Genomic DNA, 27,737 nt, shown 5'->3' with positions numbered 1-27,737 from the left:
CCTTTGGTGTGAGTTATCGTTATGGAATATTAATGAGAAGTCTTATCATTTACATATTGCACATCTTATTTTAGTTTGCAATCCTTATTATATGATTGATCTTGTTATTAGTATTGGTATCACTTTGGGAGCACTGAATAAATCTATTTGGTTTTGGCAAACTTAGCATTGGTCAATAGCAACAACACTTTGAGGTTTAAGTAGAAAAGAGAAATACATGTAGTTGTTTCATTATCTTTCTTTCTTGTTAGCTCATAGCTTATTATTCTGAAGTTAAAATTGTTTGTGCTTACAAGGAAGCTGCATGATTGTTTCTATCACATGTATATTTGTTTGTTTCCCTCGACTCTTATGCTTGCTAATTAACCTTGCTAGCCAAAGACCTGTACTGAGAGGGAATACTTCTCGTGCATCCAAACCTTAACCCAAAACCTATGCCATTTGTGTCCACCATAACTACCTACTACATGGTATTTCCTGCCATTCCAAGTAAATACTTCGTGTGCTACCTTTAAACAATTCAAAATTTATTACCTCTTATTTGTGTCAATGTTTTATAGCTCATGAGGAAGTATGTGGTGTTTTATCTTTCAATCTTGTTGGGCAACTTTCACCAATGGACTAGTGGCTTCATCCGCTTATCCAATAATTTTGCAAAAAGAGCTGGCAATGGGATTCCCAGTCCCAAATTAATTAACCTAAATAGACACTCCTCCATGGTATGTGATTGATGGACGACACCCGAAGGATTCGGTTAGCCATGTCTTGAGTAAGCAAAGGTTGGGGGGAGTGTCATCATAATAAAACTAAAATAAAAAGGCACTCCTTCATGGTATGAGATTGTTGGCAGGCACCCGAGGATTCGGTTAGCCATGGTTTGTGAAAGAAAGGTTGGAAGGAGTGCCACACAAAAATAAAAATAAAATGGGAGCCGCTCTTTGAAGGTTTGTCTGGCAAGGGGGTTAGAGTAACCGCTACCAGTCGTTGACAACATCAAACACCTCTCAAAATGTTACTTTCATTCTCTTTATATGATTTCAAAACTGAAAAAGCTCTAGCACATGATTTAATCCCTGCTTCCCTCTACGAACGGCCTGTCTTTTACTCTATGTTGAGTCAGTAAACCTATTTCCCTCCATCTTAAGCAAGCATTTGAGTTGTTGTGATCAAACCATTATATTGTGATTTGCTTCATCATGTCTTTTATTCTTCCTTGTTTAGTACAAGTTTTATCTGAATGAATATAGCTTTGCAAGTTATCAATGATCATGAGGAGGTTATTATGATTGAGTATGCAAGTTGTGCCATATAAACTTTAACATAAGAGCGCTGCTCGATAGATAAGTATAACCTGTTAACTGTTCTTTGACCAAGAACGAAGTTTGCCATCACCAACTATGATTTCTTATGCACCTTTATTTGTGATTACCTTATACTTGTTTCAAGTTGAATTATATGAGGAAGTTGTTTACTAAAATGTCTTGTGTGAATGAATATGAAGCTTCTTGTCCGTATTTTATTTATCGACTCTTCACTCCATAAACATGTGGTCCTGTTTACCGAGTTCAGTTTCGCTTGGGGACAAGCGAAGTCTAAGCTTGGGGGGAGTTGATACGTCCAATTTGCATCACTATTTTATAACATAATTTGCTGATATTCATTGATATATTTCATATTTGGGGATAATACTTATGTTATTTCATCTATTTTGCATGATTCACGACTATTGGAGGATCGCGCACCGGAGTCAGGATTCTGCTGGAAAAAGCGTCGTCAGAATGCAATATTTCGGAAGATCAACAGTTGACGGAAATTATATGAAAAATCCTATTTTTCCAGAAGACGAAGGGAGCCAGAAGGGGGGCCGAGGGGACCCGAGGTGGGCCCACCTCATAGGCCGGCGCGGCCCAAGGCCTGGTCGCGCCGCCCTGTGAGGAGGGGGCCCACAGCCCCCTCTCGCCTCCTTTTCTTCGCGAACGTCTTCGTCCCGAAAACCTAAGCTCGAGGGGATAGGTCGCGAAGAGACAAAGCCGCCTCTGCGAGGCGGAGAACACCAGAGAGAAAAGAGCTCTCCGGCAGGCTGAGATCCGCCGGGGAAATTCCCTCCCGGAGGGGGAAATCGACGCCATCGTCACCGCCATCGAGTTGGACATCATCTCCATCGCCATCATCATCATCTTCATCATCATCACCGCCGTCTCCACCGCTGCACATCGTCACCGCTGTAGCAATTTGGGTTTGATCTTGATTGTTTGATAGGGGAAACTCTCCCGGTGTTGATTTCTACTTGTTATTGATGCTATTGAGTGAAACCGTTGAACCAAGGTTTATGTTCAGATTGTTATTCATCATCATATCACCTCTGATCATGTTCCATATGATGTCTCGTGAGTAGTTCGTTTAGTTCTTGAGGACATGGGTGAAGTCTAAATGTTAGAAGTGAAGTATGGTTGAGTAATATTCAATGTTATGATATTTAAGTTGTGGTGTTATTCTTCTAGTGGTGTCGTGTGAACGTCGACTACACGACACTTCACCTTTATGGGCCTAGGGGAATGCATCTTGTACTCGTTTGCCAATTGCGGGGTTGCCGGAGTGACAGAAACCTGAGCCCCCGTTGGTATATCGATGCAGGAGGGATAGCAGGATCTCGGAGTTTAAGGCTGTGGTTAGATTTATCTTAATTATTTTTCTTGTAGTTGCGGATGCTTGCAAGGGGTATAATCACAAGTATGTATTAGTCCTAGGAAGGGCGGTACATTAGCATAGGTTCACCCACACAACACTTATCAAAACAATGAAGATTAATTAGCCGTATGTAGCGAAAGCACTAGACTAAAATCCCATGTGTCCTCAGGAACGTTTGGTTATTATAAGTAAACAAACCGGCTTGTCCTTTGTGCTAAAAAGGATTGGGCCACTCGCTGCAATTGTTACTCTCGCACTTTACTTACTCGTACTTTATTCATCTGTTACATCAAAACCCCATGAATACTTGTCTGTGAGCATTTACAGTGAATCCTTCATCGAAACTGCTTGTCAACACCTTCTGCTCCTCGTTGGGATCGACATTCTTACTTATCGAAGATACTACGATACACCCCCTATACTTGTGGGTCATCAAGCGGCACTCTGCTTAGCCGTGTCTCCTTCTTGATGTCGTTGTCGGACGCCTCGGAGTCGTGCTTCTTCTTCCCCATGGATGCGGCGATGCGAGGAGGTGAGGGTGGGAGCGGAGGTGTCGGTGGTGTGGGCGATGACATGGACTATGCTGGTCACCTTATAAAGGCCGGAGCACGTGCGGGATATGATGCAATTGATTGCGGCGTGGAAGTACAACCACCACCTGACATTGCGTGTCTAGAAGAGAAAACGGCGTCATTGATAGCGAAGGCTTCGGCGCAGATACGAAAGCGAAGACCGCCGAATGAGGCAGGAGAAAAAAACAATGTCTCAGAGAGACGCAACAATGCGCGGGCACTTAGCTATTCTCAGGTATTTTGGCAACCTGGAGACTCACTTTTGGGCTGGCATTATGTCAATTAAGAAGTAGTTTTTCCCTTTTGGTTCGTTCTCCATAAGGAATGGGGCGGAGATTAGGTTCTGGAAAGATAGATGGTTGGGAACAACTACTCTTCGGGAACAATATCCATCTTTGTATAATATTATTCATCATAAGGTTGACACCTTGCAGAAGGTTATGGAAACTTCTCCTCCCTCCATGACGTTCAGGCGTGATCTAATTGGTCCCCGTTTGACTAATTGAATGAATTGCTACAGAGGTTAGCTTTAATACAATTATCTGAGGGGACTGATGAATTCCGATGGAACCTCACCAAGAGTGGGGTTTTCTCGGTCAATTCATTGTACAGGGCGCTTACCATTCCTAGTCAACCAGTTATCAATAATAAGTACATTTGGAAGATGAAGATACATCGGAAACGAAAGTTTTTGCATGGTACCTTTGTCGTGGTGTGATTTTAACCAAAGACAACCTTGTTAAACGCAACTGGCACAGTTGTAAGAAATGTGCTTTTTATCATCAAGATGAGACAATAAAACATCTTTTTTTAACTGTAGGTTTGCTAGATCTATATGGTCAATCATTCAGATGAGTTCTACCTTATACCTGCATCGTAGCGTTGCAAATATATTTGGCAATTAACTAAATGGGGTAGATACTAGGTATAAAATGTTTATTATAGTGGGCGCGATTGCAGTAGTATGGACGCTATGGCTATGTAGAAATGATAAGGTTTTCAATGACAGGAATCCTTCTCTCATGCAGGTCATTTACCGATGTACGGCTTTGCTCCGTTCATGGTCGCCACTTCAGCGCTTGGAGGATTGAGACCTCTTTATAGAGGTATCTACACGGTTGGATTACACGGTCAAGGAGTTTATTTCCCGATATGGGTGGCTGCATATTAGGTGGATTGAAGCCGCTCTTTCGATCGATTTTTTATATTTTTCTTCAGACTTGATACTTGAACTGCTGTGTGCATCTTAGTTATGCATAGGCTGGATTTAATGCTTTAATGCTTGAATATTTTGAGTAATGAAGTGCCCTTTATCGAAAAAAATCTACTAAGCTCGCTCGATATGCATATAGAAAAACCTGTATCAAACATGTCCCGTTTGCGTTATCGATGAAGTGTACAACAAAGTTGTCATCGGAAGGGGCCTGCCTAGACAACCACGTTGTATATGTCTATCCGACCAATGCATGTGCTTTGGAAGGTACTTCATTGTGTTACATTTCGCCCCCTTTGCAATTGATTGGGGTAGCGGTGTGTTTGATCTATTTGACTAACTCATCGGAATGGACTTTTTCATTAGTCATTTGTGCACAGAAATTTACTCCCGACCCCTCTCATCTCTAATTAAGCGTGTGGCCGACATGCCATGGAAGAAGGTCCTCGTAATCCTAGCTAGACAAGTAGGTCATCTCATCACAAGTGAGAGTGACAGAGGAAAAGATCAATGAGAGGCAAAGGTGGTAGCTTGAGATTTGGTGACCTCCAAGATGGAAGGCCACGTTGATTTACTACTCCCTCCGTCCCAGTATGCATGACCTACACGTAATCCAAGATCATCAATTTGACGAATAAATTATATGTTTTACGCTATAAACATTATACCATTAAAAAATACAACATCTAAATTTTGAAATGGTATAAGTTTTGTACTAGTATATATATTGTATTACGTTGGTTAAATTATCGATCTTGGTATACACGCATGACCTATAAATTTGAACGGAGGTAGTATGCAAAATAAATGTTTGGTCAATGAAAGACCTTCTGAGATCCACGTGTATCTGTTTTTTTAGGGAAACCACGTGTAGCTGAGTTTGTCTTACCTTGTGGCATTTTCAATCCTCCTGCTGATTGTTAAAAAACTAGCACAGTGACATGGGCAATATCTCAAAATGCCTACATTTTCATTTGCATCACGGTACTATAGAGAGTTACATTACTCTATTAGAGTTAAAAAATCGCTTATTTGTATGTGATGGAGAAATCGTTAAGCATCTTTAATTTGTGGGTGGGTAATTAATTTCAGCATAAAAAAGGAACGCCTCAGTGCCCATTATTTGCATTTTCTACATGGTAATACATTTGTATACATAATTAAATTATATTGCAAGCTAGGATTTACTTGTTCAAACTCATGTTATACTTGATTATTTTAGATCAATTTAAATCTAACAAAATCTGTATGTTAGTGCCTAAATAACTTACTGCTTGGTCACGGTTCAAATATACTCCATCCGCGCTAAAATAACGGTCTCAGTTTTATCTAATTCGAATGTATGTAGACTCATTTTAATTGTACATGCATCCATATCTAGAAAAAGTTAAGATGCTTATTTTATAACGGCGGGAGTAGTTGCTAATAGAACGAAACATGACGTAATTTCTTTTGTTTGGATAAAAATACATGAACATAGCTCTAATTTGATACTTATACAGGGCCGGCTCTGGCCCAGGGCAAGAAGTGCGACAGCCCGGGGTCCAACCAAAACTGGGGTCCATTTTTTCTGGCACAGTGTATATAGAAAAAGGTAGAAGAACAAAATTAGGTCCATCTAGCATGCACGCAGCCTAAATTGGACCCATTTAAAGAGTTCGCCCTGGGGCCCTCCAAATCTTAGAGCCGGCCCTGTACTTATATATCAAACAAAACGTAATTTTTTTTGTTTGACATGAGGAGAGCCAAATTGGGAGTCAGACTCAAGGTTTTTTTTCTTGGCCGATTTTTTTGAAATCTCGCCGAAAACTGGTTATTCTGGTTACAACAGAAAAAAACATTTTACTGGACGAAATATACCGGTATTTATAAAATTGTTAAAATTCAAAGATTTTTGATGAAATTTGATCAAATTTAAAAATTCATTTGATAACTATCAGGCGGGATTGTGATCGGCATTTTTTCGTCGTTTCTATTTCATGATTATATGACGATTAGATGTGATATTTCTTTGGGGTTTTTTTCAAACAGAATTATGTAGTTATACGGCACCTAGGTTCTCGTTAAACTATGTTCTTTTTTTATTGGACATGTTTATTTTACACATAGAACGAGGAGCTGAGATAAACATAGTGAGCTTTCCACGCGTTATTTGTTTTTTGCGAATCTTTCCTTTCAGCAAACTAACGGAACCATACAGTTATAAGGGTCTGTTATTAGATTGTGTATGTGTTTTTTTGGACATGTGTGGATCAGCTTTCACGCAAACTTTCCTTGCCTCTTAACGTGTGAGTCAGGGTACCTAATATCTCATTAGCATGTACACTTGTTTTAGAGAGAATTCTTTATTTGGCCTTGGCTAAAATTTGCCTTTCTTTTTTGGTCCTGGCAATTTTTTTCTTTCTTTCTAGTTGATTCCTTATTTAGCCCTGCCGTTAGTTCCGTTAGCTACTCCCGTCAAATAACTTTTTGCTGGATTTGTATACCCCTAGCTGCATCCATAAACCACTGACTGGAAAGAAAAGAGAAAATAAGGAAAAAAGGAAACGGAAACGCTTGACCAAACTCGACCCCCTCTTGACCCCGCGGCTTGTAGACGACAGCGAAGCCGTTCTCGCCGATGCGTGAAATTCCGTCGTAGTCCTCGGTGCGCTGCTGATGCTGGTGCGGCTCCTCTTGCTGCAGCTCGCCGATCCTTGGGTGGTGGTCGCGTGGACGGCGTCGAGGACGGTGGCAGGTCACTTGCGGGTGGCCATGGCGCTCGATCGACGGGAATCAATTCCCTGGTCTCGAACCCCACATCTCCTCGATCGCCTCCTTGTGCTCCATCTCCTCCCCCGCATCTCGCTCACTCTTTTTCTGGTTGGAAGTTGGAACACAGCACAACAGGGGAAGAGATAGACCGCTTGAGGTGTGTGCTTCTGGTTCGTTTCAGAACAGAAAGAGGGGATAACGTGCAAAGAAATCAGATTCCATCGAGCTGAGTCTTGTGGTGTATTTAATCCAAAATCATATTCAACGGACAAGCACCCGCCGCACAAGAGACGCAGCGTGCGACGCTTGTGTAAAGAACTTTCCAACTAATATTAAACATGATTTCTATACTTTTGGAACTTGTACATGTTGGTTCCATCAAAATTTTGAATTTTTAAAAAATCTGAGCTGGGTGTTCCGATTCAAATGGGGTATGTGATGATATATTCAGTTCTAAACGTTAACCAACTAGTATATCATAACTTTTTCAGTGTCATTTCCTCACATATTACAGCAGGGAAAAAGTGTCATCTTACACGTCTACTTAACACCCGTTAGTGCTTATATTGTACTAGAGGGCTAAATAAGGAACCAACTAAACTTTATATGTCAAAAAAGGAAGAATTTTTGCTAGGGCCAAGAAAGGAAGACAAATTGTCCATCTAGCCGGCGGCCATGTGCCTATTAGTGAATCTCAGCGGGCGACTAAAAATGAAAATATCTTAGCTTTACTACTTATGGTTAACCATCCAGTAACTGTAGCACATGCACAACAATGACTGCATATACATTAATTTTCCTTTTCAAATATTCAAAATCATATAACTTTTGCACCAGATGTCGAAATTAGGATCCGCTTTCATTTTTGAATTTCTTGCGGTGAGCTCTTCAAAACTAGATCTTATTTTTATGTGTTTTGATGAAGTTTTTTCTAAAGCAACTTCTATGTGCGACAAAGCAATTATAATACGAGAAGATGCAATTTTAGTGTGGGGTGAAGCAACTTTGCTGCATAGCGTAAATCTACATTCACAACGAAAGTTGCATCCCTGGTCGCCAAAGTTGCACAGTCATCCATCAAAATTTATTCGTGGGCACCAAAGTTGCTTCGATGGACGCTAAAATTGCCGTCACAAACCAAATTTGCTCTATCGAGTACCAAAGTTGCTCTGCAGGAAACTAAAATTGCTCGGTCGCGCATGATAGTTCCTGTGTTGGCACCAAAGTTGCTCTGTTGGCACCAAAGTTATGTCGCCAGGCACCAAATGACAAGGTATCAACTTGTCAATGCCTATGGATTGTAGGCTAGGGTTTAGTTAGAAGTAGAGGGCAAGTAGATCTCGAAGGTTTCAGCCGAAAAGTACTCGACGATTGTGAAAACTAGGGTTTGTAGACAATGATTCGATTCTCTCTTCGTCCCTCGACTCCCCCTTTATATAGGAGGTGGAGCCGAGGGATTCGTGCTATACAAGGTACAGAGTCCGGGACGGTTTCTAACTCATCCCGCCAGATTACAAATAACACTTCCTATTACAACTCTTAACTTTCCTTAATATATCTTGGGCTCCCGAATCTTCTTATTCTTTGGGTAGTGGGCCTCCAGTAAACCCCGGGTACTATCTTCGGCAGGCCCATTTGGAATGCCTATGTCAGTAGCCCCCGAGATTTTGCTTGAATCGTAGAATCAGGGAAAATCTCCACTGTTTATTTTTATTCGAAAGCTTTAACTTTTTTATATTTCCTCACATAAAATTCTATATTGTACAGGGATAATAGTAGTTGGGGCTAGTTCATCTGGCGGATCAGGTACTAGTTAACTGCTCTAGTGGCAATCCGCAAAAACCTACTTCAAAATCACGTCCCTGGACATGATCTCGGGATACTGGTGTAAACTTCTACAGGTGCCGCTTAAGGTCTTACCATTCTGTCGAGTCCCAGTCAAATTTATCGGGTACCTAACGCGTCCGTTAGGATTTTTCTTCGTATCTGTTGATACGGATAAAAGTAGCAGAGCGCAGTCTTTGGCGATGCCACGCCCAGCAGAACGGATCTGGGGTCTTACCTTCGCAAATTTGCGGCATTCAGAAATTGATCGCAACTTCGGCGTTCTGAGAATATATTGTCGAGTGCTTTTCCGGCTGTTGGAATGGCACATTTTATCGAGTCAAATATGACTCATATTGCTCTCCCGATGGGAGTATATGTAGAGTTAATTATAACTCGAAATATACTCTCTTGCTTTTCTATCTTTCCTTTGTTAATTTCATCGGGCACGCGAACAGCGTTCCCGATGGGAGTAGCCCCCGAGGCTACAACCAAGAACTTGTGCTTCGTTGTAGGCTCAACATTTTAGTCCACCTTGTCACTATATTGTCATTACTTCCCCAATATGATCTCTCTCTTCTTTCTTCTTTTGTTTTATCTCTCGGGTGCGCGAACAGCGCTCCCGATGGGAGTAGCCCCCGAGGCTACAGCTAAGGACTTGTGCTTAGTTGTAGGCTCCCGCAATTTCTATACTGCTATACTCGAAATTTTACTTTTTGTCGAAGTAGCCCCCGAGCATTTGGGCAAAAACTTGTATTTGATCAAAGGCTCCCGAAGTATTTAATAATTCCTCCTGTCGCCAATCTTCTTTTATTTTTCTTGTCGACATGCTTCCCTTAATCAAAATTGCTTCATCTCTGTTAGTAGTCTTGATTTTTCTGCCTTGTGGGTCCATTGTTTCCACCAAGTTGACACGTCGGGCAAGTGGGGGACACACGTCCTCCGCTTTTTCTGGCGCACGTACGGTAACGCCTATCTCAGTAAAAATATCTTTTTACCCTTGTATCTAGAAGATCTTTTTTCACCACACGATTTCTTCATCCAACGGCGCACTGCTTCACCCGATTCTTATATAAACCTTTCTTCAACCTCCGTTCACTCCCTCGCTTGCGCCGCTCATCTGTTCCTCTTCGCAAAAGCTTCCCCTGTGCCCAACTCTCTCTGATCTTCCGCACTCACGAACATTGCTCTGCCCATTGCCGTTGATGCCACCGCGCACGCGACTCACCCGCCACAGTACTCCGGAATCCAAGATGGCCGCCGAGGATCTTGAGTGGGAGAGATCTAAAATCTCCAACCAGGACACCAACATGCTGAAGAGGCTTGGCCTCATGAAGAAAGAAGACGCCATCCGCTTTCCCAGCGAAGAAAGCTACCCCAAGCCTCCAATGGAGTACCGGGTTAGTTTCGTTGATCACCTCATCCGCGGCCTTTCGGCCCCAATTCACGATTTCCTCCGCGGCCTTCTTTTTGTTTACGGGATTCAACTGCACCAGTTGACCCCCAATTCCATCCTTCACATTTCTATTTTCATCACACTTTGCGAATGCTTCCTCGGAATCCCTCCTAATTGGGCTCTGTGGAAACGCATTTTCTGCCTCCGCCGTAATGGCTCCCACAACGTCACCTACAACATAGGCGGCGTTGTTATCTGTGTCCGAACTGATGTCGATTACTTCGACGTCAAATTTCCTGATTCTGTCCAAGGATGGCGCAAAAAGTGGCTCTACATTCACGAAGAAAGCGCCAACTCTGTTGAACACAACATAATTCCTTTCGACGGAAGTGCCAGAATTCAGCGCCGCCGCTCCTGGGATGCCGAAGCTTCCGAAGAAGAGAAAAAGGCGACAGAGGCACTCATGTCTCGTATTCATCAGCTTCAAAACACTCGAGGCAAAGAACTGTCTGGTGTTCAAATCACTGCCTACTTTCTTAGGATTAGAGTGCAGCCTCTTCAGGCTCGCAAAAATCCCCTTTGGACGTATTCTGGTGAAAACGACGCCAACAGAATCTCCGGTGATCTTTCCTCAAAGGACTTGGAGAACTTGATTCGAAGAATTTCTCGCCTGGGCAAGGACCCTATTCCTTCCTCTTGTCGCGTGGAACCATACAGCTCCGCCAATCCACTCCCCGAGGTATTTTGTCTTTTCGAGTTTCTGTCTTGTTCCGCACTTTCTCTGCATCTCATTGTATTGGTATCTCTTTAATTGTCCTTTTGTCACTATTTTTTTACAGAACCATCCTACTATGACTTCCCTTCCTCCTCTTCCTGAAGATGGAGAAGTCGAAGAACAGGCTATCGTTGCCGAAGATACTCAAGGTTCTTCTATTCCTGAAAGTGAAGTCGCGGGTTCTCACAAATCTGCGGCTTCCCATGAAAAAAGAAATCGAGTCTGAAGCCAGTGAGTCGACGCAATCCCTTCCTCCTGCTGTTTCCCCAAGGAACAAAAGGAAAAGGAATGATGCCGAGGATTCTGGCACCTCTAAGGCTGAAGAAGTTGTTCCTTCTCATCCGAAGGCAGCTTACGATCCTTACATTGAATCCCTCGTCAGCTCGTAAGTCGTCTTTATTTCTCCCTATTTTTGTACTCGAAATATTTATCTTGTCTTGCTTTTTATGCTGCCGATTTTTTGATCAACAGTGATGACGAGGAAGAAGTACCAACTGTTGACGTGGCTCCTCGGACGAGCACGTCACGCACTGTACTTGCCTCAGACACACTAGTTGAAGGAGAAGAATCTTCTCCTCCTCAACAAAATGTCGTCACCACTACTCCACCATCAAGCCCCCTTGCTCCTTCACCAAAAAGGTCAAGGGTTGAAAAGATTGTTGAACCTGCCCCTCAGTTGGGCAGTTCGTCGACTCTGCTCTTAGATGATGTAAGTTTGTCGATATCTATATTTTCTTTATTTTGTTTTTTTACGCCTTCACTCTCTTTTTCATGCCGATGTTTCTTTTGCTGTGTTCGTCCTGAACAGCCCATGATCAAAGAGCTTCTCCGCATCGGATCCCAATTTATTGGGTACCGTGAATATGCTAACAGAGCCGAAGGTAACGACTTTTATACTTGCCGTTTTTCCTTGACTTTTTGCTCCTGTTGCTTGTCGCGATTTTTGATCTTTCTTCTCTCTCTTTTTCATATCTCGACAGAGAAACTTGCAGAGGCTAACGAACGTGCCGACGCACTTGCTCAAAAACTTGAGCAAAGTGAGGCGGCTCGCAAGAAAGCCGAACTTGTTGCTAGCGAAGCCAAGGCCGAAGCTGATGAAGCCAAGGCAAAAGCTGCTAGTGTCGAGGAACTGCAGAAAAAACTTGAGGATGCTACATCTGCCTTAAACGAGCACAAAGCTGCGCAAGCTTCTCGTGATCAAGGGATCCTCAAGCGCCTGAAAACCCAAAGTCGTCGCACTTTCAGTAATATTGCTGATCCCTTCTATTTTTATGAGAATCGTTGTTTCTTGTTGTTTGACCAACGCTTTGTTTCCTTGACAGCCCAAACAAACCAAGATTTTGATCTGACGAATCCTGTCGATGACCCTCTCCTTGACGCACTTTCCTATCTGGAGCTGCATGGGTCCGAAATTCGTGAAGGCGTGTCGAATGCTAATGCAGGATTGTCGGCATTGTTCCCCTACTTCTTCCCGAAGAAAGAGGAGCCCTCGACTTTCCTTAACCTTGCCAAGATGTTCAATTCACCGGAAGACCTTGGACTGAAGATGCGCCAAGAAAATATGAAGGTTGCCGTTGAAAACACTGTCGCTTTGGTTGCTGATAGTCGACAGTCTGTTGATTGGACGAAAGTTGGCGACACCGAGCAGATAGAGCAATCAAGATGGAAGTCGCTGATTAAGGCAGCCAAGCCCAACACAAAAAAGATCTTGGCCTATCTCGGGATCAGACCAGCGTCGACTCCTAGCTCATCAAGGCCGGAGGTCTAGTTGCATGCCTCTTTATTTTTCTTTCTATGTTTCTTTTGCTCTTGTCGCCAAAGTAGTCATGTGGCGACACGTACTTCCTTAGCTCCACTGTAATGCCCTTGTAATTATTCCAAGAGATTAATGAAAACTCTATCTTTGCTTGTTGTTTGATGTTGTCTTGTTTAAATTTCAGTTGATATTTGATAACTATACTCCACCTTCCCTTCCTTCCAATGTTTCGCCTTCTTCTTCTCGCTCGAGGAGAGCTTTTGCTGATACTGCACCTGTCGAGGATACCTTGTCGCAAGAACTGGATGAACTTCGGCAGCAACTTCAGTATGCGAAGAAGCAAACACTTGTGATGATGGAAAAGTCTCATAAGTCATCTGAAGCCGAAAAAGTTGCTCTTCAGCAAGCTCGCGAGGCCGTGGCTGCTAAGGAGATCGCTACTTCCGAGGCTGAAAAGGCGACTACTCGAGAAAATTTCATGCTCGAGTTAATGCATGAAGCCAGTGCGGATATGTCGGGTATGCTTGTTCTATCCTCCGATATTTTTCATCTTCATGCTTCGTCTCTTAAAGTTTTCTTCTCCGTTGCTTGTAATAGGTTCTTTTACTGATGCTGTTGCCGAAGAAGAGAGGGTGAATACTAGGATGAACCTCCTAGTTAACCTTTCCCTTGATCATGGTTCTTTATTTTGGGCTACGCCAGAGAGGACCCGCCAGATTGTCAGATTTCAGGATCGCACCTCTCAAACTCGCGATTTTCTTGACTTCTGTACCAAGACCTTGTCCATGGTTTATAACTCCATGTTTCCTCGGAACGTTCAACCAAAAACTCTTCCTGAATTGATGGAAAGATTCAAGGATGCTCGCAGTATCCATGATTTTGTCAGAGCTCAATTGGTAGCTGGCGCCAGATTTGCTCTTATCATGCTCCAGATCTGCCACTCAAATCTTGACCTTACCCAAGTTGTCGCGAAAGTTCATCAGAAGGTAAAACGTCGAAGAGTTGGTATTGACCGAATTAACACGAAGGTTTCGCCTGTAGCCGAAGAAATGATTGAAGACCTTCTTCGGATGGACGCCGACTTTTTTGCCGATGGTCACTATGCTGATTTTCTTGGCGCTGCTCCTGAAGAAAACAGAGTTACCCTTGATGACATACTGAATCAAGACTAGTTATTTTCCTCCTGTAGATAATTCTTCTTTGTAACCCATGACTGTGATTATATTGTGAAGCAATCATTATATTTGTATGTTTGTCTAGCCCCCGAGTATTTCGGTGACTCGTTACTGTATTTGTATATTGCGAGGTTTTGAACCAAGGCATTTATGTATTTATGGCGAATATGAGCCCCCGAGCTTCTTTATTGAGTACTATTTTGTATTTTTACTGACTCACGAGGTATTTTAATACCAAGGCAAGGTTTTTTCTTTTTTGATGAACTATATTGAAATTCGTCGGAGCGAAGACTTTGAACATGTCGATAAAGAGAAAGGTATATTGACACTATCTTTATTATATTGCAGCACCGCGAGCCCGCCTCATTAAAAACCTTTCCCGGCCCCACTCGGTGCCCCGAAAAAGGAAAAGAGTGCGTCTGAAAACTCGCGGGCGTTTCAGTACATTGAAGTTTTACAAGGACTATATTTCGACTCTAGGCGTAGAACCGCCTGAGTTGCGCCACGTTCCAGGGGTTTGGCTCCTCCACCCCTGTCTTCTTGTCCTTTATCCTGTATGCTCCTCCTCCGATTACTTCCGTGACAATGTAAGGGCCAAGCCACGGTGACTCGAGTTTTTCATGACTTTTTTGCGTGAGCCGAAGAACTAGGTCTCCCACCTGGAAAGATCTTGGCCGCAAACGTCGACTGTGGTAATTCTTCAAGTCCTGTTGGTATTTGGTTACCCGAGACAGTACTTCATCTCGAGCTTCATCAAGTGCGTCGACATCATCTTCTAGCGCTTTTCTCGACACTTCTTCGTCGTATTCGACGACGCGTGGAGAGTTGTGCTCTATCTCGATTGGTAATACTGCTTCTGCTCCATGAACCAAGAAAAACGGAGTTTCCTGTGTTGCTGTGTTTGGTGTTGTTCGGATGCTCCACAACACACTTGGTAATTCTTCTGGCCAGGTATGTCGAGCTTTTTCCAGTGGTCCTAACAAGCGTTTCTTGATGCCATTGCAGATGATGCCATTGGCTTTCTCGACTTGCCCATTGGTTTGAGGATGTGCAACTGACGCAAAGTGCAACTTGATACCCACCTCTTCGCAATAATCTTTGAATTCGCGGGATGTGAAGTTACTGCCGTTGTCTGTGACGATGCTGTGGGGCACTCCAAATCTGAAGACGAGGCCTTTTATGAATTTTACTGCGGATGCTCCGTCTGGTGAATTTATCGGCTTCGCTTCTATCCACTTTGTAAATTTGTCGACAGCTACTAGCATGTACTCCTTTCCTCCTGGCCAGGATTTGTGTAACTTGCCCACCATATCAAGTCCCCATTGGGCAAAGGGCCATGACAATGGTATTGGTGCTAGCTCTGCTGCTGGAGAATGAGGTTTTGCGGCAAACCTTTGACATGCGTCGCAAGTTCTTACTATATCCTTGGCGTCCTCGATTGCTGTCAACCAGTAGAATCCTGCCCGAAAAACCTTGGCTGCAATAGCTCGACTACTTGCGTGGTGGCCACATATTCCTTCGTGTACATCCTTCAGAATTATTCTTCCCTCTTCAGGTGTGACACACCTTTGCAAGACGCCTGAAATACTTCGCTTATACAATTCTCCTTTGACCACCGTGAAAGCTTTGGAGCGTCGAATTACTCGCCTTGCCTCAACTGGATCGTCGGGTATTTCTTTCCTGAGGATGTATGATATGTACGGCTGCATCCACGGTATCTGTATCACCATGACCAGGTCCTGATCTTCTTCTTCTTCTTCTTCTTGCTTTTCCTTGGTAGCCCCCGAGGGTTTCTTCTCCTTCTTTTTTGATTTTGTCGACTTGGTGGATCTCTCTGTTATCTCTTCCCAGAATACACCTGGCGGGACTGCAAGGCATTGTGACCCGATGTTTGCAAGAACGTCGGCTTCGTCGTTGCTCAATCTACTAATATGATTTACTTCGCATCCATCGAACAACTTCTCGAGTTCGTTGTACACCTCCTTGTATGCCATCATGCTATCGTTGACTGCGTCACATTGGTTCATAACTTGCTGAGCCACCAACTGTGAGTCGCCAAAGATTTTTAGTCGAGTTGCACCGCAGGCTTTTGCCATCTTCATCCCGTGTATGAGAGCCTCATATTCTGCTTCATTGTTAGATGCGTTAGGGAACGTCATCCGAAGGATGTACTTCAACTTGTCGCCTTCAGGTGATATGAGTACTACTCCTGCGCCAGCTCCTTCTAGTCTTTTGGACCCGTCAAAGTTCATGGTCCAGGTTCTCGACAAGTCTGGAGGTCCTGTATTTTGCAACTCCATCCACTCTGCGATGAAGTCCGGCAGTATTTGCGACTTGATTGCTTTTCTTTTTTCATACGTGATGTCCCGAGGGGAAAGTTCTATTCCCCAAAGGGAGACACGACCCGTAGCTTCTGGATTGTTCAATATATTTGACAAGGGAGCTTCATTGACCACTATGATCGGGTGTGCCGAAAAATAGTGGCGCAACTTTCGTGCTGTTGTGAACACTCCATATGCTATCTTTTGGTACTGAGGGTACCTTTGTTTTGAGGGTGATAAAACTTCGCTGACGAAGTATACTGGCCTCTGCACGCCGTGGAGTTTTCCTTCTTCTTCCCTTTCGACAACTAGCACCGTGCTCACCACTTGGGGCGTGGCTGCGATATACAGCAGGAGGGGTTCCCTTTCTTTTGGCGCCACCAAAATTGGTGGTGTCGAGATTGTGCGCTTCAAATCCTCGAAAGCTCTGTCGGCTTCTTCGTTCCACTGGAATTTATCTCCTTGCTTTATCAGAGCGTAGAATGGTAACGCTTTTTCTCCCAGCCTAGCGACGAATCTGCTCAAAGCTGCGACTCGCCCCGTTAACTGTTGTATTTTTTTTAACTTTGTTGGCTTCCTCATTGTTACGATAGCTTGTATTTTATCGGGATTTGCTTCAATCCCTCTTGCTGAGACTAGAAACCCCAGAAGTTCTCCTGCTGGGACGCCAAAGGAACACTTCGTCGGGTTCAGCTTCAGGCAGAATTTGTCGAGGTTGTCAAAAGTTTCCTTGAGATCCTCGATCAATGTTGTTCCCTTTTTTGACGTTATGACGACATCGTCGATGTATACTTGCACGTTTTTCCCGATCTGTGCCGCCAAACACTTCTGCATCATTCTCTGATATGTTGCTCCCGCATTTTTTAGACCGACGGGCATTGTTCTGTAGCAAAACACGCCGTAAGGTGTAATAAACGCGGTCTTTACTTCGTCTTCTTCTTTCAATCTGATCTGGTTATAACCAGAATATGCGTCCAGGAAGGAAAGACGTTCACATCCAGCCGTGGAGTCGATAATTTGATCGATCCTCGGGAGGGGAAAGTGATCCTTTGGACAATGTTTATTGAGACACATAAAGTCGACGCACATGCGAAGGACCTTAGTGTTTTTCTTCGGCACCAGCACTGGGTTTGCTACCCATGTGGCTTCTGTGAATATCTCTTTGATAAAACCAGCTTCTCGTAGTCGATTAATTTCTGACAGCATGGCTTTGCGGTTTGGTTCCGAGAAACGCCGCAAAGGTTGTTTGATTGGTCTCGCTACTGGATCCAAGTTTAGGTGGTGCTCGGCAAGTTCCCTGGGTACTCCTGGCATGTCAGCTGGACACCATGCGAAGATTTTCCAGTTCTCACGGAGGAACTCGACGAGCGCGCTTTCCTATGCGATATCCATGTCGTTTGCGATAGATGTCGTCTTTTTCGGGTCTGTCGGGTGAATCTGCACTTCTTTTGAATTTTTCTGCATGAAAGTGGATTCTTTGTTTGGCCTTCCAACGTCCGGGCAAGACGTCGTAATCAGTCATGCTTTTTGACGCCAAATACTCAGCTTGCATCCCGAAAGTTTCTGACAGCCGGTGAAAATCCTTGTCGCACTTATCGGCTAAGGCAAAGCTTCCTTTGACTGTGATTGGTCCCTTTGGTCCAGGCATCCTCCACAACAGGTATGTATAGTGTGGCACCGCCATAAATCTAGCATATGCTGGTCGTCCCAACAGAGCGTGGTATTGTGACGGAAAATCCACGACTTCAAATTCGAGCCTCTCGATTCTATAATTTTCTCGGGTCCCAAACTGAACGTCGAGATTGATCTTCCCCAATGGATAACTTGGTTTCTCCGGTGTGATGCCGTGAAACCTTGTGTCTGTTGGTTTCAAGTTTGCTAGGGATATGTTCATCTTCCTCAATGTATCTGCATACATAAGGTTTAAGCTGCTGCCGCCGTCTATGAACACTCGAGAGACATCAAATCCCGCGATAACTGCTGGCAGAATAAGTGCTGACTGCCCTGGTCGAGGAACTTGCTGCGGGTGATCTGCTATTGTGAAGCCGATATCTTGTCCTGACCAATTAAGGTACTCAACTGTTGGTGGAGGCATTTTTTCTGCCATAAACACCTGTCGTGAGATTACTTTCTGAGCTCTATTGGACGGCCTTCCCTTCTGAATCATCGACACTGCTCCGTTGGAGTTAGGATCAACATAAGGTGGTGGTGCAGGTGCTGCCGCTATTCTGAGCTGATGCCGATTGTCGTCTGTAATCGCGGGAGGAGGCGGCAAGTGAATCTCGCTTCTGGGTTCTCGAGGATTTCTCTGTGCTGCCCGCGCATTAGCGTTCTCTGCGTATCGCAACATTGCCTGAAAATTTCGACAGTCTTTCTGCAAGTGCCCTGACTGTCTTTTACCGTTGCTGTCGAGGAAAAAGTGCATCTGACACGGTCCATTCATCATCTATTCAGGGGACACGAAAGGTCTCGGGAACCTGGGCCCGCTATTTTGTCTGTTGTTGCGAGAGTCGTCCCTGTTATCGCCTCGCTGCTCACTGCTTCTCTGATAATCATCTCTGTTGTTTCCTCTTGTATTTGTCCGAAAACCTGCCGAAATTTGTCCTGGAGCGTCATAGTTCTGGTACTGCCGAGGAAATCTTCGCCTCGGTTGATAGTTTCGACCACGGTCCTCCTCCGGCGACCTATGCCGTTTGTTGTGGACAGCGTCTTCGCCATCTGCCCATTTATTTGCTATCTCCATTAACGCGGATACTGTTTTTGGATTGCTCCTTCCCAAGTCCTCGACAAAATCTCCACGCCTGACTCCTGCGACAAACGCATCTATTGCTCTCTCGTCAGATATATTTTCTACCGAGTTTTTGATGATATTCCACCTTTGGATGTACTTTCTCATTGGTTCGTCTGGCTTTTGTCGACATGCTCTCAACTCCTCTAACGACGCAGGTTTTTTGCATGTGGATCTGAAGTTCTTGACGAACACATCCTCGAAACTTTCCCAGCTGTCGATGGATCCTGGAGCGAGTTTCTTTATCCAAGATCGTGCGGCTCCACTCAAATGCACCTGGATGCTTTGCATAGCTGTTGCCCTGGTTCCCCCTGTGAGCTTCACCGTCTCCAAATAGTCGACTAGCCAATCCTCTGGATCTTGAAGGCCGTCGAACTTCTTGAAATTATCGGGTAACTTGAATCCTGAGGGGACTCGAGTTTTTCGGACTCTCCTCGTGAAGCATGGTAAGCCGCACATATCTTCGTCGTTAAGCTCTGGAGACTGCCGATGATCCCTTCTGCTTTGCCGCGCTCTGTCGACCCTTGCTTGTGCTGTTGTGTCTCTTGCTCCACTTGGTCCTTCAGGTGCTGCCGCTGTTGCTGCTGCAGGTCATGGACTATTTTGCCTTGCCGCTCCTTCGGGAGGCGTTGATACAAACGCTGTCCCCATAGCTCCAACTCCTGCTACCGCCATATTGTACAGTGTTTCCCTTGGGTCACCTGGAGGTGGTTTAGATGCAAGGATAAAAGCATGTGTCGCCATATACCCAGCCTCTGGTATCTTAGGGATGATGTTTCCTCTTGTATCTATCGACATAAAGGACATGTCGAGGTTTTGGACCAAGTGCTCTCTTTCTGCCTCGGGTATGTGTTGCAGCCTTGATCTTGCTCTGTTCCGCGCCTCCCTGTGGCTATCACCCGAAGTTCTAGATTGTCGGCTTAGATCTGCCCTTCTTCTGCTGGATGCAGAAGCTGCCTCCTTTCTCCTGTTCAACTCAGCTGTCTGTTTTTCCAATTCCCTGGCAGCTCGTGCGAGCCTATATTGATATGCTTGCAATTCCTCTGGTGTGGCCGTGGTAGCCATTGGTTCTGTGCCGTTCATAGCTCTCGCGGCTCTGTCCCACGCTGCTTGTGAAAGTTGAACTCTTTCTCGCGGCTCTGGCCCGACGTATTTGATGCCCAGGCCTTGGCGCAGATTGGAGGGATCGACGTATGGATTTCCCAGACTGTCGAAAGCCTCAGATGTTTCCTCTTGATCTTCAATAGCATAAATCTGATGATACTTTGTACTCAGATCTATGTTGGGTTTGGTGACATCATCGTTGAGATTGATGAAGACCTTGCCCACTGTGATAGATTTGTCGATGAAGTCATAACTGTCGACATCGCTTGAGCCATCGCTTATATATGAGTCCGCAGATGACTCAAACGATATGTCGTTGAAGATCTTGGCGAGTTTCTCTCTTGCTCTGGTACTGACGTAGCGTGTTGCCGAAGTTTCTTCTTCTCCTGAATCAATTGACGATGCATAGCTTGAAAAATCTGAATCGACCACCGACGATCCCGACGAAATCGGAATCTCGACACGATACGATCCTTCCTTCTCGACGCGAAAGTGAAACCTTCCGAACGTCATCTCCATGGGCTCCGCCAGATACGCATATGCATCCAAACGGGAGGGTGGGTGAGGAACAAAATCGACAAGACCAGCAGCGATCTGTTTACCTCGATCCATTGTGTTGCTTGCGGTTGACGATGTCGAAGATCTTGAACGTGCCATCGAGATCAGATCCTTACGCCTCTAGTTCCCACAGACAGCGCCAATTGACAAGGTATCAACTTGTCAATGCCTATGGATTGTAGGCTAGGGTTTAGTTAGAAGTAGAGGGCAAGTAGATCTCGAAGGTTTCAGCCGAAAAGTACTCGACGATTGTGAAAACTAGGGTTTGTAGACAATGATTCGATTCTCTCTTCGTCCCTCGACTCCCCCTTTATATAGGAGGTGGAGCCGAGGGATTCGTGCTATACAAGGTACAGAGTCCGGGACGGTTTCTAACTCATCCCGCCAGATTACAAATAACACTTCCTATTACAACTCTTAACTTTTCTTAATATATCTTGGGCTCCCGAATCTTCTTATTCTTCGGGTAGTGGGCCTCCAGTAAACCCCGGGTACTATCTTCGGCAGGCCCATTTGGGATGCATATGTCACCAAAGTTGCTTCGTCACACATTCAAATTGCTCCAGTGGACACCAAAATTATTGTCGGGCACCAAAGTTTTGCTTTCATGTACCAAAAAATGTACATGTTCGTTGCACAAAAGTTGCTTTACCGCACACGAAAATTGTTTTGCTACACAACAAAGTTGCTCTATCGCGCATCAAAGTTTCTGTTTAAAAAAATTCGTATTTTGATTTTAGTATATATATATATAATAGATATGCATCCATCTAAAAATGTTTTACTGTGTAGATACATATAAATTTAGATAAAACCGAGACTTCCTTTTGTGAATGGAGAGAATAGTAACGATTTGGAATCTGGGATTTGATCTGACTTCGTCAGCTAAGACTAGCCCAGAAGTGCCATTAAGATCCTATCTCGTAGCTGGCGAAGAGGGAGTACAGCGTTGTTGTATAAATGCTCGACACGCGGTGTTTAATTAAGAAGGTAGAAAGCATGAGTTAGGAAAACCATCTGAAGACCTACTAGAGGGGTAAGTTACCACAAGGAATCGTTCTGGGCTTGTATCCACTGAGCTCCATATGCACGTAGAGAAAGCCGTATCCAACATGTCCCATTTGCTTTATCGATGAAATGTACAGCAAAGGCGTCATGGGAGGGGGCATGCTGGGACAATCACGCTGAACATGTCCATCCGATCAATGCATCTGTATAGGAAGGTACTTCATTGTGTTACGTACCGCCCCCTGCGTAATTGGGTGGGGTACTTCATTGATCTATTTGACTAACTTATCGGAATGGACTTCTCCATCAGTCATGTGTGCACAGAAATTTATTCCTGACACCTCTCATCGCTAATTAAGCGTGTGGCCGACATGCCGTGGAAGAAGGAGGTCTTCCTGATCCTATAGATAGACAAGGAGGTCCTCTCATCATAGGTGAGAGTGACAGCGGAGGAGATCGATGAGAGGCAAAGGTGGTAGCTTGAGATTTAGTGACCTCCAAGATGAGAGGCTTTGGTGATATATAATAGTACTACACTGTACTATGCAAAATAAAAGTTGCTCGGTGAAAGATCTTCTGACCTCATCAATGAGTCCTGCTCTCAACGTGTATCCTCATTTTTAGGGAAACCACGTGTAGCTGAGTCTCTCTTACCTTCTGGCATTTTCAATCCTCGTCCTGATTGTTAAAAAAAATGGCACACTGACCCTCACAAATGCGAGGGCAATATCTGAAAGTGCTTTTTTTGCATCACGATATAAGTATTAATTATAAGAAATAAAATATCTTTTGTGGGGGAGAAATCGTAAAGAAAGGTCACTGTCTGACACATATGGTACAATGAAAGTAGAAAATACTAGAAGAAAAATATATGTTGAGATTGTCCCGAATCATTTGGCTAGAAAGGACTAGGGAAAGTCAGAATACATTGAGTCTCTGACATCTAAAAAAAAAAGAGTTGAAGCAAATATGCGCAATAAACCATGCAAGGTCTGGATTCTTAAACAAATAGCACGTATACATGCAAGCAAAATATTGATCCATGCATACGGTGAGATTGGTATAAAATATATCAAATTAATTCAAAAGGGTCTAAATCAAGAGCAATGGCAGGAACCAATAGAAAAATTTCATATATGTCAACAGCGAGACCTAGACTTATTTCCAATTTAAGCTAAAAGAGCACAACTCGGTCTCTACCTAAGCTCAATATAATATATGAACTTCAGCAAATCAATTTTCATTATATAGATTCGTCGAGGGGACTAAACTAAATTATAACCTGTAATGCTGAAAACCAAATATTTTAAAACTAAAATACTATCATTTGATTAATTTTAAATAAATGGATAACAATAAAACACAGTTTGAGCCACACAAAAAAAAACATAGTGAGTGACTAATGACTTAGAAACAATGATTTGTCAATGTCAATCTAGGTTCACCGGTATCCAATTGTGGTTCTCTTGCCCCTTTGTACTTTGTACTTACAACAAACTCGGTAATCACATCTACTGGTCTTACTATCTCGGTAATTATTTCATAGTTACTCGATAAGTAGCAAGATCGAAGTGTTTTACACTGGTTTTCTATGAATATCAATTTGCCTTGGAGGAAAGTGACAACACATGAAGTGGAGCAGGATAGAGAAATATGACGATCGGTATAAAATTATATGGTTTTAGTTTTGCATTAGAAGACGAGGATCGTCCACCCATTGACACTCATCATTGTCTTTTAGAACATCTAAATGTAAATTTTCCACCAAAGTTTGATTTTGTTTCCTCAAGATTTTGTCTATTGTCTTCTTTTTTGAAGTCAAAATAAAGTGAACCATTACATTAACATAACATATAACACAGGAGTGACGGTAGAGAATGTTTAGCAAAAATATTAGAAGCAACAATTCATGTCAATTACCCTAATAATTATGTATTTTTATTAAAAATAATCCTGTGTAAAATATCACGTACACCACTAGAAATACTTTGGCAGCTCTCACGCCATCCATATTAAACAACATGATCGAATTAGGTAGATTATACAGTTTGGAGCAATGGAAAACAGAGACGGGTACACCTATCCACGTGATCACCAAGTATATTTTGCATCGAAAGAGATTAATAGGAGGAGAACCTATTTCATTAACATAATGAAAAAACATAACATCTTTGTAAATACAGAAGTGATGCCCTCGCATTGAGAGGACCAACTTGGTAGTATACATAAGAGTATCTCCGTCTAAAAATAAGTATCTATGTTTCATCTAAATACGGTTGCATCTAGTTTATCCGTATCGCAACTGAGGCCTAGCCCAGATGGCTACCAGGGTGATGATACCTGGGAAGCCCCCCCACTCGAGTTCGAGTCCCGGTACTCACTCGCGGGTGCGTACGCACCGTGGCACTTCTGTGCGCTTCTGAAACTTAATACAATGCCGCCAAGGGCTAGTCCTGGGGGTCTCATTTTTTTTTTAGTTTATCCGTATCTAAATGTATTTAAATCGTATACACATCCATATCTAAAAAATTAAGACACCTATTTTAGTATGGCGGGAGTAGTTTCTAAGACCAATTTGTCATTTCTTGGCCACATCTCGTAGGTGTCCAACTCCCTGGTGTGGGCGAGCTTCTCGATGATTCGGCACGCGGACTGGCACTTGTGCAGGAGCAGCACCGACTGGATGCGGGACATGGGGCGCGTTTGGTTGCCTGGGCCGATTTAAGGATCCCCTGCGCGTTCATGATGGGCCATGGGCTATAAAAGCGACTTTGTTTGGTGGCCTGCACGGCGATTTTTTGGCCCCATGGAGATTTGGGCTCTGGCCGTTTGGTAGGTCGGTTTTCAGGCCTTGTAGCAGCCCAGAACGGCGCCCCTGCTGTTTGGTTGCAACCCATAATCCGGTTCTGGTAACCTCTTTCATTCAGTGGTTTGGTTACCAGCGATCAACAGCACAAGTAAGAGCACAATCATAGATGACAGATAACTTAGCAGTGATCATAGAAGACACAACTTCGCGGCATAACATTTTGCAGACACGATCATAGTTCTGGACACGAGAAACATGATCATAGTTCAACACTAGACAGAACCAGCAACTAGACACGACATGGTACCAGGTTAGCTTCAGAAATGGTGCTCCGAGACGATGCACCTGGTGTCATAGCCATGGTATGGGCACCTTCTCACCACCTCAGTGCAGGTGTGGTCGAAGATGACCACACTGTACTCCAAGGAGGACATCCTTCTGAAGGTGACGAACTGCCCGACCTTGAGCTGATGGGCGACAGCCGTCCATCCCTGGTCGATGAATGCGTCGTCGCCTTCTCTCCTCGTAGTCATCCTCCAGTTGCATCCGGTGTTGGTGGTGACGATGATGTTGGAAGTGATTTCTCTGAACCACTTGACGAAAGCTTTAGGGATCATGAGCCGGCCGAAGGTGGGCTTGAAGATGGCTCATCGTGGAATTTGCCAACCTTAGCCGCCCTTCCACGACGCTTCTTCGCCGGTCCCTCGCCGGGAACCTCAGCAGGTGACCCAACCATGATCTTCTCAGTCTGCCAGAAGAACACAAGCAATTAGAGGTGTGTCTCCTCAAAAGTAGTGTAGATGAAAACGAACATTGATAACATTAGTAAGGCCTGATACATTTGCTCACACGGCAGGCATAGGGAGTGGCCACACACTAAGTGTAGTATGCTACGACAGTGGCACACATGACTAAGTTTGAGGCCACCACCTGGCCTTCCATTGTGCCTTTGTTGAATCATTGGCCAATGCACCATACATACGGAAACGAAGCCTCATATGTAGGATCACACTGCATGCAAAGGGACTGTCCTCAAACTAAGTCTAGTGTGCCAGTAATATGGCACACATGACTAACTTTGAGGGCAGCACCATGTCTACCGTTGTGCCATAGTTGAATCATTGGCCAATGCAGAACTGAAGAAGCAGAAATATGCAAAGCAATGTATCAGAGGCCTCATACAATGAGGACATATGTAGGAGATGTTTGAACAGAACCAACGGCATGGTCATGTTAAGTCATGCCATAGGTTCTGATCAATCATCTCCTCACACTATGATCCCAGGTTATAATCATTGGCCTAGTTCAATCAAGAAACAACACAATTAGCACTTCAAATTGAGTATATTACGAGTGGTACTTGTTAGATGTATATATATGTATATTGTAGTTTCCCCATATGTTAGGGGGCTTTCTGCATATGTGCACATGTACATGTACTATATATTGTGGCCTTTGGCCCCCTGGTAATACAACAAGCATATTTCCCTAACATGGTATCAGAGCAAATTTTGGTCCTATTTTTCTAGTCCGTGCGTCTTGGCTTGTTCACCCGCGCCGGCCATCTCTTCCCTGCCGCCGGCCGTCTCTTCCTCGTCGCCGGCCGTCTCTTCCTCGTCGCCAGCCGCCGCCCTTCCATCTCCCGCCGGTCGCCGCCCTCTCCTCCGCCCAGACCCGCCCCGATCTGATTCCCCGTGCCGCCTTCTCCAGGCCGTCCGCCCCGCGCCGCCTGATTCCGGGCGTGGCTGTCCGCATCGCCCGCCCTGCGCTGCTCCTGCGCCGCCGGCTTCCCGATTCCCGATTGGATCTCACTGGATCGGCCCGCGCGTGCCTACTCCCGTGGCCGGCCTCTCCGCCTGCTCTCTCCCCCGCGCCTGGCGCTCCTTGGCCGGCCTCTCCGCCTACTCTCTCCCCCGCGCGTGGCGCTCCTTGCTCCCTGCCCGGCCGCCTGCTCTCTCTCCGTGCGTGGCTTCGATCTCCCTCGCTCTGCTCTTTGATCGGCCCGATTTCTTCTGCGTGGCCGTGTTGACTTCCAGCTGAGGTAAAAAAAAATTGTCGATTGTTACCTGATGTCTTCTTCCGCTGATCCTGCCCCTTCTTTGGGCTCACCATCGGTACTTGGTATTTGTCCGCTGTCTCCGTGTATGACGGCTAGCCATTCTTCGTCGCCGTTTGCGGCCTCTTCACGCGGCTCTGCCCGCGCTTCACCGACTCCGTCTACGTCGGCTCACCGCTCTATGCCGACTTTTGCGGCCTCTTTATGCGGCTCTGCCCGCGCTTCACCGACTTTGTCTCCCTCGGCCCGCCGTTCTACATCGACTTTTGCGGCCTCTTCACGCGGCTCTACCCGCGCTTCGCCGACTTCGTCTACGTCGGCCCGCCGCTCTACCTCGACTTTTGCGGCCTCTTCCCGCGGTTATGGCCGCGCTTCGTCGACTCCGTCTACGTCAGCCTGCCGCTCTACATCGACTTTCGCGGCCTCTTCACGTGGTTATGATCGCGTTTTGCCGACTCTGTCTTCGTCGGCGTGTTGCTCTCCGTCGCCCCTTTTGGTGGCCTCTGTGCGTGTGGGTGATAGCTCTTCGTCGGCACCTGATTGTGCGTCGACCTCTCTAGTCGCGCCCCTCTCTGCGCATGAGATAGCGCAGCTTCACTGCCTGCTTGATGCTTGGGATTCCAGTTTACGTCAGCAGCCTCGCGGTCCGAGTCTCCGCCCTCGTCCTCATTGCACCTACTGTGGCAAGGTTGGCCACACTTCCTTCACCTGCTGGACACGGGATCCCAGTTTACGTCAGCAGTTCCAGGATCGTCAGCAGGCTGGTTCTTCAGGATCATCTGCAGTTGCACTCTCTGATCAGGACATTCTCAGGGGTCTTCGTGGTCTGCTCGCTACTCCAGACTCTTCCTCGCCGGGCGCTGCTGGTTACGTGGATCGCTCTTCCGCACCGCGCGACCACCACTTTCTACACAGTCAGGTACGTCCCCGTGGTATCTGG

The sequence above is a fragment of the Lolium perenne genome, chromosome 5 (assembly GCF_019359855.2).
Source record: "Lolium perenne isolate Kyuss_39 chromosome 5, Kyuss_2.0, whole genome shotgun sequence".
NCBI classification, from domain to species: domain Eukaryota; kingdom Viridiplantae; phylum Streptophyta; class Magnoliopsida; order Poales; family Poaceae; genus Lolium; species Lolium perenne.
This window is presented reverse-complemented; position numbering follows the sequence as displayed.